General features: G+C 34.4%; 1 long non-coding RNA gene across 1 annotated transcript in view; it reads left to right on the top strand.

Annotated features, from left to right (window-relative positions):
- LOC110213342 (uncharacterized) overlaps positions 1-12,209 on the top strand; it is a 72,451-nt gene extending 60,242 nt beyond the window's left edge. Inside the window, exons 3-4 of the long non-coding RNA XR_002325961.2 lie at positions 6,876-6,962; positions 9,822-12,209. This is a non-coding gene — a long non-coding RNA (uncharacterized LOC110213342). The remainder of the gene's footprint in view (positions 1-6,875; positions 6,963-9,821) is intronic.
- Positions 12,210-12,798: the final 589 nt, after the last annotated feature.

Here is a 12,798-nt window from a genome sequence, read left to right on the forward strand (position 1 = left end):
GACATACAAAAAAATAAAATTAATGGATGAGAAAAATAGTTATAGTAGGAGAAAAGGGAAGGAAGAGATACAATGTGCTAAGTTATCCCACAAGATAAAGGAAAAAAAACAACAAAAATAACAAAAAACAGTCTCAAATAATCTTTTACAATGGAGGGGCAGATGGGTGGGTCTTAGGCAATACTTGAACCTTATTCTCATTGGAATTGACTCAAAGAGGGAATAACATACACACTTAGGTATAGAAATTTAGAAGCATATCTTTTTCTCAGGTGTACTTGGCACTTAAACAAAAATTCACCATATGTTAGGCCATAAATCTCACAATAGTATTTTTACAGCAAATTTTCCTGAAGACTTCATTTCTCTAATGTATAGGGAATTGAATCAGATTTATAAAAATAAGAGCCATTCCCTAGTTGATAAGTGGTCAAAGGATATGGGAGCATATTTCAAAAGAATAAATCATAGCTCTAAATAGTCACATAAAAATGCTCTAAATTAGTAGCTATTAGGAGTTTAATTTGCAGAGAAATGCAAATTAAAACAACTTTGAAATACCATTTCACATCTATAACATTCACTAATATGACAGAAAAAGATGATGACACATGTTGTAGAGGATATTTAAAAACTGGGACAGCAATGCACTTATGTGAGACTTGTAAACTAGTCCAGCCATTGTGGAAAACAATTGGAATTAATCCCAAAAGTCCTTCTAAGTCTGTGCAAACCTTTTGACCCAGCAATCCACTGCTAGCTCGGTATCACAAAGCTGTTGAAGAAAAGGGAAAAGGACCTCTTTGTCCAAAAATATTTATAGTAGCTCTTTTTGTGGTGACAAAGAATTGGAAATCAAAGAAATGCATGTCAGTTGGGGAATAGCTGAACAAATTTTGATATATAATTGGGATGAAATATTTTTTTGTGATGTAATAGAGGATGAGCAGGATGGTTTCAGAAAAAACAAACAAACAAACAAACCTGGAATGACTTATATGAACTTATGGAAAGTGATGTGAGCAGAACCTAGAGAACATTGTACACTGTAACAGCAGTTATTATAAGGATGATCAACTATTCTCAACAGTGAAATGATTCAAGACAATTTCAAAGAACTTATGATAAAAATTCTATCTACCTCCAGAGAGCTGATGAACTCTGCAGATTGAAGCATGATTTTTTAACTTTATTTTTATTGTTGTTTTTTGTTTTCATGTGTGTGTCTTTTCTTTTGCAACAAGTCTAATATAGAAATATGTTTTACATGAATTCACATGTATAATCAATATAAAATTGCTTACTTTCTCAAGAAGTGGGGAGAAATGGGGATCAGGGAGAAAATTTGAAATTAAAAAAAATTTAAATGATTGTTGATTTTTTTACACGTAACTGGAAATATTTAACAAAATAATTAAAATATTTTTAAAAAGAAAGCAATGATGACATTTCCCTGAGAAATTCTTCCTCACATTAACTTCATCTGTTCTTAATAACATAGCCCCATTATTTCTGTCACATTTGCCATTCTTTATGCAGAACTTGTCTGTTCCTATCCATGTCTTTGCTCCTACTATGCCTACCACCTAAAACATCTAGCACGTATTTTTCAAAAAAAAATCCAAGAAAATCTACTGACCCCAATATAAAATATTCTGCAACTCCCCAGGAAGTGTTGTTTTAGGGAAAGCTCTATGTTACAACCCATGAGGCCATATGACCTTGTATGGGAGAAAAGATCAGTATCGCAGAGGGAGGCCCAAGAAAGTAGTAACTCTGTGATAAATACAATATTCCTCCCTACCCTCATTTAGTAACTATAAGAAAAATATACTAAGAAACTAAAAATGGGAAAGATTTGTGTTTCAGCAAAGAGATTTTCAATAAAAGGTTTTGCATTGATGAGCAACTTTCATTCCCACCATATATCAGGGTGTCTTTTTTTCCCCACCATTCCTTCCACCTACCCACTGTGTGTGGGGGGGAACAAAAAAACCCCAATATTCCTCTTAATCATGATATTATTTACTTTCTTTCAAAACTCGGAGAACAGATGGCCTCATATTTTTATCATCTTCTCTACAGTCATTGCTTCTTGGCTACTATTCAATCTTTACTACTCTGTAAACTAGAAACACTTGTTAACTCATAATCACAATATGGGTCTAACAGAGAAGACAGCAAACCAATGGAACACTTTATGTGATTTTCTATATTTTTCTTCATGAAAAGTACATATATATAAGGAAAACTGACTTGTACTAATTTACTTCTGGTAGTCATGGCTCCAGTCCATTTTTGGCCAGCCCTGATACTTTACTAAGACAAATACGATTTTAGGGAGGGAGTGATAGGTAAGAATAAAATGGTTAAAGACAAGAAAGATTTGGGGTCTTGAAATACTAGTAACATGACTCATATGTAAAGTGGGTTCACTATATCACTTGTGCTGTTTTGTAATTTTCCTTTTTAATCAAATATGAAGTGGGTATGACCAGAGGTATTACCTATGATTTCACTGATGTAGGGAGCACTTAGAAGAGAAAACTTCCTCTCCCCTGACCAATGCAGTGCACATTGCCTCTGTAATTCCTAGTGTGAGGCGAATTTCTCTGGGCATGTCCAGTTTTCCTAACATGAAGCACACTGTGTCCATGGGTGGACGTTACCTCTGGTACCTAAAACTGAGGAGAACAAACCACAGAATAGAAACAAACACCCCAGGCTCCTTTCTCAGAGGCAGGGTAAAAGAGAGGGAGCAGGGGAAATAAAGTTATTCCCCTCTAACTTGTTCAGTACTTACTGTGCATGAACTGAGATCTTCACCCTCTGGAGGCAACAGATAAAAGAGTTGCCAAAGAGAGCAACAGGGGAGAGAAAAAAGAGAAAGAAAGAATGACTCAGTATCATCAGTTTACGGGCACAAGTAGCCAAAGGGAACTACTTCCACCTATGTGATAGGGAGCACAGTTGGCTCCATGTTAGGAAAACTGGACGTGCTCAAAAGTCCCCTCAAAAGAATGTCCATATTGGGAGAGCTATAAATTCACAGAAGAGCCTGAGTAACTCCTTAGTAATAGGGAGTTTCCTAGATCACAAAGAGGTTAAATGATATGATCAGAGTCACACAGTCATATCAGAGACACGACTTGAACCCAAGACTTACTGGCTCTAAGTCTGGTTCTCTATCAAAATGACAAACTGCTGTCTTCTGTCCTATTTGTTGATAAGTTGTTCTTTTTTTAAATAAGTAACAGCTTTTTTGTTTTTTATTTTGAATGACCATTGGAAACAGTTGTTTCTCTAGGTAAAGAGCTCTTAGTGCCTGCCACACAATGTCTAACACACTGAAAAAGACATTATAATTTTTTTTAAACAACACAACTGTGTTCTGAATTAGTATCCCTTGTTAACTAAGCTATGAAGCTTAGCACAAAGCATTGAAGAATTGTTTTATTTTGAGCAAAGAAAGATAATTCTTTTGGAAAAGTAAGTTTCTATGATATCATAGGATTACATATTTGATGCAGGAGGGGATCTTAGAGGTCACCTAATACAATCAACTAATTTTTTAAAAATAAGTTTTTACAGATCTTTTCTGTTTTTTTACATCACCATAGTGTCCCACATGTACGTCCCACATGGAAAACAGTATTTTTAGAGAGAAAAAAGGGGAGAAGAATCAACACAACTGACCAATACATTGAAAAAATCCAAAAATATGTGCAATGTGTAATACCTCTGGAACTTCCAAATCTACAGAGGGGTGGATTGGAGAGTGTCTTCTCATTTATCTTTATTTGAGTTCCATTTACTGTTTATAATTTTGTTACATTTATATTTTGACTTTTTGGTGTGTTATTCTTCATTTACATAGCTATAGTTATTATACATTGTTTTCTTGGCTCTGCTTACTTCACTCTGCATCAGTTCATATAGATCTTTTCATGCTTCTCTGTATTTATCACCCATATCACATCTTACGACACAATGATATTCCGTTACATTCATGTACCACAATTTGTTTAGTCATTCCCCAATTGATTGACATCTCCTTTCTTTCTAATTCTTAGTTATCACAATAAGTATATTTTGGAGTATATAGAGACTTTTTAAAAATGACTTTTTGGAGCATAGTCACTTAATTTGCGTAATTCAAATTGATTTCCAATAGGGCTGTACCATTTTATAGTTTGACCAACAATGTATGTGTATGCCTATCTTGCTACAGCCCTTATGAGACTGATATCGTTTTTATTTAAATTTTGCCAATTTACAGGGTATGAGGTGAAACCTTAGGGTTATTTTGATGTGCATTTCTCTTATTATTAGTGATTTTAAGCATTTTTTATTTGGATGCGAATACTTTGTAGTTCTTTTGAGAATTCTTTGTTCATATAGTTTGATCATTTCAGTATTAGAGAATGGCTTTTAGTCATGCACACACGTGTGTGTGTGTGTGTGTGTGTGTGTGTGTGTGTAAAACCCTGGATCAATCACAATCATCTGTATTAACATCGACATTCAAGGGTTTCACATTCCCAGTTTGGGTTATTCATGGGTTGGTCATTGATAATTAAATGGAAATTTTTGGAGATTTCTGTTATACTGTGTAAGTAAAGGAAACAAACAACAATAATAAAAAAAAACAAGTGGTAAGTCATAAATGCATAAATACTGTATATTATTAATCTATTTTGTCATTATCTACCATAAGTATAAATACATAATTTATCATAAACAGTTAAATTTTGTTAAAAGTTTCAGTGCATGAAAGAACTACAGGCTAAGCACTCTCTTTGAGAATGCCTCCTTTCTGTCTCTCTGCCATTCACATTCAGTCATGAAATTTTTCTCCCTCAGTTGTCATCGTATATTATGCTTTTTGTAAGAGAAGGAAATTTGTGAAGCTGTTGCTGTAGCTATACTAGGAGCTGTAAAGACAGTGCAGTATGCTAGATATTAACCTCTCACAATAGAAACTGGAACTTTCTTATGGACATAGTCTGTTGCTTTACTAGGTTTTTTTAATGTTAAATAACTGTGATCAGATTATTAGAAATAAAGGTTTGGATGGGGCCTAGAGTAATTCTTACTTTTCACATTCACTGCAGTCCTATACCCATAACCTCCACAAATGTCAGGGGACAACTGTATTGAGTTGTTGGTTCAATAAAACCTCCAGAACTGTTTTATTCCATCTAATAATTGTGAAATTAATTTTTTGAAACCAAGTATCAGGCTTTACTTTTATTCTCATTACATTTCATCTTATTTGATTCTTTCCTGTGTTCATGTATGTCAAGATCTTTTTGGATGCTGATTCTGTCATCTAATGTTTGAAGATACCTCTCAAGTTTGTTAAGCATGCCATTCATACTTTTATTTAAATAACAGTGTTAAACAGTATGGGCTCAAGCACAGATCCTTGGAAGAATTGAACTGTAATTATTCATAGTTCACAGTGATCCATAAGTAACTACTCTTTTAATCTGGCCATTCAATCAGTGTTAGCTTAGGATAGTTATTTATATGAGTGTGTATTGCAAGTCAAAATGCAAAATTTGATGAAAAATGCCATAAACAGTTAATACTGTTTGATCACTTAAAACCATACAAACATATTGGAAAACTAAAAGTTTATAAAACAACCATAAACTCATGGCTGACCCAAATAAAAAGCTAAAGGTTTACATCAATTTTATCTTATTTCCCCATCTCTTTTTAAAAAGTCAACAAAAAGACATGCATCATCATACATGTATATAAATAAAATACATTCATGTGTACATGTGCACACATATATATGACTATATTTATTTTGGCTAGATAATTTTGGGGAGTGTTGGTCAAATAAAATAATTTCAAATGAAAAGGGAAAATGTTATTTATTTTGCTATTCTTTGAATACGTTCTTTCACTTTTCTCTAGCCTATTGAGATATCCAGTATACATCCAATTCTTTTACACATTGAAAAAAAAAACTTGCTTTCAACACAATACGAGGAAGACTTTTTATTGTCTGGGTTGTAGTTTTTTAAAATATATCCAGAGAACACTTTAAAAATTGCTATAAAGGCAAGCATTACCATCCCTTTGGGATGGAGGATGGTTGGCCCGCATCCTCTTATCTTTCTTGTCTTTAAATCAAAGTTGGAATTCAGTCTGATTGCTTTTAGAGATCAATCTGAATAGTGGGAAAAAATGGCTAGTAAATCAAAATAGGGAAATGGTGTTGATTGCTAATTTTTAAATATAGTCTTTGTACCTTAAAGTAATAGCCTGTCTTTTAAACTCTAAGCTTTTCTTGGTAAGGGTAAATCAGCCAAGAATAAAATCTGAATACAACAGTTGTAATGTGTCGTGCTTTAGAGTAATGGCTCTAGCCCTTTTGATTAATAAGATAACATGCCATACTAGTTGCTGCAGCCCACCATCATTCTTGAAACTGCCTTCTGTGTAGCTAATCACTGTGACATTAATCAATATCTTTTCTGCAAAAAACTCCTTAAAGACATGTTCACCTCCTGCTTTAATTTTGGGATGGCAACATCTGTATGTCCCATTAGCAACAAACACATCTCCAGGAACATAGCCAGATGTGTTAGATTGAACACTGAATAGCAGAGCCATTTGGATCTCTCTTACTTCATATCACTTTATTTTATAGGGTCATTTCAACACAGTTGCAAATTGCTATTACTTCGAAGAATTGCTTTTCCAGAACTCAACAGATTGGAGTGTAATGATTGCAACCACAGGGCCCTTAAGAGTTTGGATATACTGAAGTGTACTATTACTTCATTCTGTTTCAGGGAAGTCATTATTTCTTCCCATTCCTAATTTCATCAATCTCACATTGTGAATCTCTACAGGAATCATCAACAAGCAACACAAGACCAAACAGCAGTTGTGTCTCCAAAGAAACAAATTCTCACAGATTTTGGTTGTCCTTGATAAAGGTATTTGGTTTCTATCAGTGTTTTCTTTGCAATGCAATCTGCTTAATCACTGGCATTTGGTGAATTCCCAACAGGTATCTATTCTCTACATTATGTTTTCCCATTTTAATTATCATTCTTAGCATCTTCCAAATTATATTTATATTTGATAGACATTGTAGTACTTGAAGACACACTCAGAACACCGATAATTAAGGGTGAAACTTCTTTAATTGCTTTGGGATTGTTTCATAATGATGATGCCTATGACATTTTTTATTCTTACTTCTTATTCTCATTTCTCACATATATATATACACATACATATATACATATATATGTATATACACACATATATATATGTATATATATATAACCCATATGTATATGTGTACATCTGCAGATTTGTTTATATGCATATGTGTATACATATTCACACCCATTTTGTGTAAGTAATTTTATTTATGCATACATGCATATATATATATATACATATATATATATGCAAAACTATATACATGTAGACATGAGTTTATGTTTTATTATTGTTCAGTCATGTCCAATTCTTTGTGACTTCATTTGGGGTTTTCTTGGCAAAGATACTGGAGTGGTGTGCCATTTCCTTTTCCAGCTAATTTTACAGATGAGAAAACTGAGGCAAGCAGGGTTAAGTGACTTGCCCAGGGTCACACAGTTACTAAATGTCTAAGGACAGATTTGAACTCAGGTCTTCCTGACTCTAGGCCCAGCAACCTATCCCCTGTACCATGTAGCTGCCCCATGCCTGCGCATACATATATGCAAATTTGGGTCTGTGACTTTGTCATTTTGTCAATATAAGAAACTCTTGTGGTGTGGAAGCTTTCTACCAGTGATGAAAATCAACAATTCTTCTGTAACTTGTAGTTTTAAAAAGTTGCCTGGCACACTGGTAGGGTAGGACCTTGCCATGGTTATAGTCATCACATGTCAAAGACCAATTCTTCCTGTGTCCCAGATTGGTTCTTTCTCCACTATGTCATGCAGTGTATGTATGTACATATTCACATATGTATGCATATACTGTACCTAATTATATGAATTATGCTATATTATTGTACTATAATATATGTGTGTATAGATCTATATTTACATATAGATCTATCTGTCTATGTTACACACATCCACATACATACAATAAAGATTTATACATGGAACAAATCCTGTCTAGATTTCAAGATAATTATTTGACTAGAAGCCCTAGGATAGAATAGTCTAGGCCTGAAGTCAGGACAACCAGTGTTCAAAGTTGCCTTAGATACCTAAAAGCTGTGTGATCCTAGGTAAGTCACTTGATCTCTCTCAGCTTCAGTTTCTTCATGAAGGAATTGGACACAATGAACATTAAAGTCCTTTCTGGCTCTAAATTTTTGATCTTAGAATGTTCCCAGTGATAAGTAGAAAACCCACTGAATATGGCACAGGGTGCTATTTGCCATCAAAAAAGCCCCTTCTCTTGCAAAATTGTTTTTTATAGCCTCAGTGGGAAAGCAATAATATCTTTGGCACTGAGAGAAATCCTCTCCTTCATTATTAATTAAAATGGAAAGGTTGCTGAGGAATGTTTGTTTTACTAGTGGATGATTTATGATGGTCTCTGCTCACTGCACAGGGACATTATCATTTGACTAAGCATTTCTCTAACAGGAAGAATTTAGTTAAGGGAAATCTAAAAGGGACCATCATCAGTATACCAATAACAAAGCTTGGATGAGGAACTTAATTTGCAATTTTTATGGTTGGAACACCCAGCAGACCTACAGAAAATACCCTAGAGGTGAGGATGCTTTCTTCATTTCCCAACCAAGGCTATGTTTGAAAGATAAATGTTTCCTAAAGAGACACATTTTGCCAGGCATTTGTTTTATATTGATTTCAGAGAAAGAGCAATGTGACTTGGAAAAGCAAATGGAGTTTTAACAAAAGGATCATGCAAATAAATATACCCAAAGTCGATATTGGAAAATTTCAATGTGTTTCCAGTGTCAAAATGTAGTTTCTACTCAAGATCTGTACAAATTCAGTGTTTATGGGATCATAGATTTGGATCTAGAAAGGACTTTAGAAGTTATCTAGTCTAGCCTCATTTGGAAGATGAGGAAACTGAGGTACAGATGCCTAAAACACTAAATTCACATAGTCAAGCAAAAGTTTGAACCTATATACCATGACTCTAAGTCAGTCAATAAAGCAGTAAGTATTTATTAAGTGCTCCTATGTGCTAGGTGCCGGGACAAAACTATATTGAGTGAAATAATCCCTACTCACAAGGAGCTTACATTCTTAATTCAACACTGCATTGCATTTATCACTACATTTTCCGCAACCCTGTCTTTCTAAATGTGTTAATGAACCTAACAGGTATTTACAGGTGTTCCTGTACATATGGAGATGTCATATCTTAGTTCTCAGTTCTTCTCTTTGACATGAAAGAATTCTGGTGAGACCCAACTTCACTAGTCTCTAGAGCCCATATATAATATTCAGCCCCACAAACAAATTTTATGTGGCTTCTGCCACTGTCATAAATTCTTATTTTATAGTTTATTGTGCAAGACATCAATGTAGTAAATGCCAATTCTATTTTATGAGACAAGAAGAAAAAGAAAAAAGAAAGTGCTGGTAATGATCTGCCTAATGATAGCATCTCATGAGAAATGTTTATGTTACGACAATAAAGTGCCTGTTTGTTTTCCTGTTTTATTTCTCTCAGAGGACTCGTTGACACTCCATATTGCATAGAATCAGTACATACCCATTCAAATTCCAGATATTTTATCCTTTTGATATATATGTATTTTTTACATTTGATTTATTATGATTTACCTCATTTCTTTCTAGTGTCTCTCACAAGGTGGAAGGAAACCTATAAACAGAGACAAACATGCAACTGACTGGACTATCAGGAAGATGGATTTTCAAGGACAAGAGTCTACTTGACCTAGATTGGTAGGGTTTAAAAAATAGAGATAGGGTTTTTTTTCCTTTGCTTCCTCCTTCTCCCTAGTTACTATGCGTCAAGAAACTACTTACCTCACCTTTATTTAAAACATTAAAGTTTCATTTACCAAAACACTTAAAAAGTTATTCTTAGATTAAGACACCAAAGGAAGCACCATGAGAGACACCATGGAACAGTCGGAAGGTCATATCTTCGATTTCAGAAAACAAGAGTTCAAATCTAGTCTTAATTTCTTTGTGCCTCAGTTTCCTAAAGTATAATTAGGGCTGTTGTACAACATGCCTTATTATCTTCCTTCAAGTTCAATATCTATGAACCAGTGAGCCTAAGAAGCTACATTCTGGGGTACTGATACCTTAATGTACACAAAACCCATAACCACCTTCATTAATTCTTTTTGTGTGAGTTCCAGTAGCCACATACCACCAACCATACCATGGGGAAATTCTCTGTCCGCCTCACAGGTCCAAGAATATTTCAGTCTTTCAAAAGTTCAACAGATCCATGATCTTGGTGTTTCCCCTTACCTTTATCAATCTTTTTCTGAGTCCATCCCTTTATTATCCTCTGTGAATCCACCAGTGATTTTTATGACTAACTAGAGGCCTTTCTCTATACTTTTGAAACTATTTTGGGCATAACTCTTGTTTCAGAGATGGTCTGGTAGTATGTAGGGCACATTTACCCATTGGGGAATGTTCTCACTCTCTTGGCTGGTAGCCCTACTAAGGGAAACTACTCCTGTAGTGCCTTTGCTCCTTCTATCCAAATGGACCGGGAATTATTCCATACTTACAAGCCTATAGCTCCTAAAATAGTAGAAAAAATATTTTGATGGATAAAAGAAAACAAAATTCATAAGTCTTTTAGGAAAAAAATACTTCTTTGTATATTTTTGTGGGACCAATTTTGTGTCCTTTGTGGGACCAATTAGATTGTTGTACTGCACAATAACATACAATTATGAAAAGATAGTTACTTTCTCTGCTGCTTCCATGTACTGCTGCCAGGCATGAGTTTTCTCACTGATTTATGTATTGCCCAGAGGACTGTGTGAAATATTGCTCTCCATGTGGCTCCCTTGGTAGTTCTACATCGCTTCAAGAATGGGACATCTAACCCTTTTTTTTTAACAGTGGGTTCTCCTGAAGTCCCTGTTAATTGTTCCTAAAATCCGTATCACTCCTTGAGAGTAATGTTGGGGGAGGGAGAAGGGAAGGGGGAGGGTGTGATTTTTTTTTCATATCATTAAATAAAATCTTTTGGAAATAAATGTAGTCCATCTAGCATTATAGTCAGTGCAAGACTATGGCCCTCCTCTTATAAAGCCCTTTATCTTTTTACTGTCACTGTTGAACTCTGGCCTCACAAAAGCTTACTTAGGAAGAAAATTCTGCCACCCTCCTTGTTCAAGAAGTCCAGTCACGAAATCTACATCTACCTACAACTAAGAAGAAATTCCATTCCTTCTCACCAAGAGGGAGCAAGACCTACTTATTCAATGACTGACCTGTTAAAAAAAAAATTCCATCATTATCCTAACATGCCACTGGCAACTGTATGGGAATGTTCTAGACTCCTAGCCATCCACATATAGGAGCATAAGGAGAAACTCATCATTGATAGGAAATTACTCTTGTATTTAGTGTTTGTGTAGGATATCCTCCAAGTCACTAATGAAAACTTCTGGCAATCATCTATTTCCTTTTTATATTCTCCTTGATCTTCATACTTAGAGGTTTTGTTGTTGTGTTTGTTTTGTCAAAATTAGCTGTGTAGTTAAAGCTGTTACAGTAAAATGTATGATTGTGGGAAACATCTTTTTGAATGAGGGATTTTAAGACTATTTTATGTAATCAACCAATATATATCTTCTATAATTCTTAGAAAATTATGTATTAAAATATGACATGGTATAGAAAATTGCATGTGAACATCACTTGTTCTCTTTTCATGTGTGTGTATGCGTGCATATTAAATTAAAGATCTCTTGAACTTGTACATAGGTACAAAGGCAGTTAGGTGATGAAGTAGATAAAGTTCTGTGCCTGAAGTCAGGAAAATCTGAGCTCAAATCCTGCCTTAAGATACTCATTCGCTTTATGTCTTAACCTCTTCCTCAGCTTCTTCAACTGTAAAATAGGGATAATAATAATAATAGCACCTACCTTACAGAGTTATTATTGTAAGGAACAAATGAGATAATATTTGTAAAAGTTTTTAGCCCAGTGCCTAGTACATAGTAAGTGCTACAAATACTTACTCCCTTCCCCTTGCCTCATAAAGAGGAAGTTGACACGCTGGTCAATAGTTTTTTATGTGTTCTCATTTTTTAGTAATATGTATAATAATAATAATAATATAATAATAATAATATTTTCTACTCTTTTGGCATGTTTTTATTGCAAATTGATATCATAGTAGCTCAAAGTTGAGTCACACTCATCACAGATTTATTCTGTGTGTGTATGTACATTATTATATATATATATATATATACACACACACACTATATATATATAATTGTTATTATATGTATATATGCATATAATTGTTAGAAGTTGTTAAGGATGGGTTTAATGCCAGCATCCTGTTAATTCAGATTTGATGCTGGGTTGAAATGAGACACTCTTCTGTACAGACAAACAAAAAGAGGCAGAGATGTGTGTAAAATATTTACCCATACCATGTAAAAGACATCAGCAGGGATATAGTAGCACTTAGTTTCAGATTTGGTGGACATCTTCACCTTCAGAAATGTATCTGCTCAGTAGGGCAGGGTATGATGACTCATCTGGTCTTCAGAATTTAACAGGTCTCAGAGGCCTAGACTCCACAAAGAGGTACTTTTCATTA

The sequence above is a fragment of the Phascolarctos cinereus genome, unplaced genomic scaffold (assembly GCF_003287225.1).
Source record: "Phascolarctos cinereus isolate Bilbo 61053 unplaced genomic scaffold, phaCin_HiC Scaffold_726;HRSCAF=1367, whole genome shotgun sequence".
Classification (NCBI taxonomy): Eukaryota; Metazoa; Chordata; class Mammalia; order Diprotodontia; family Phascolarctidae; genus Phascolarctos; species Phascolarctos cinereus.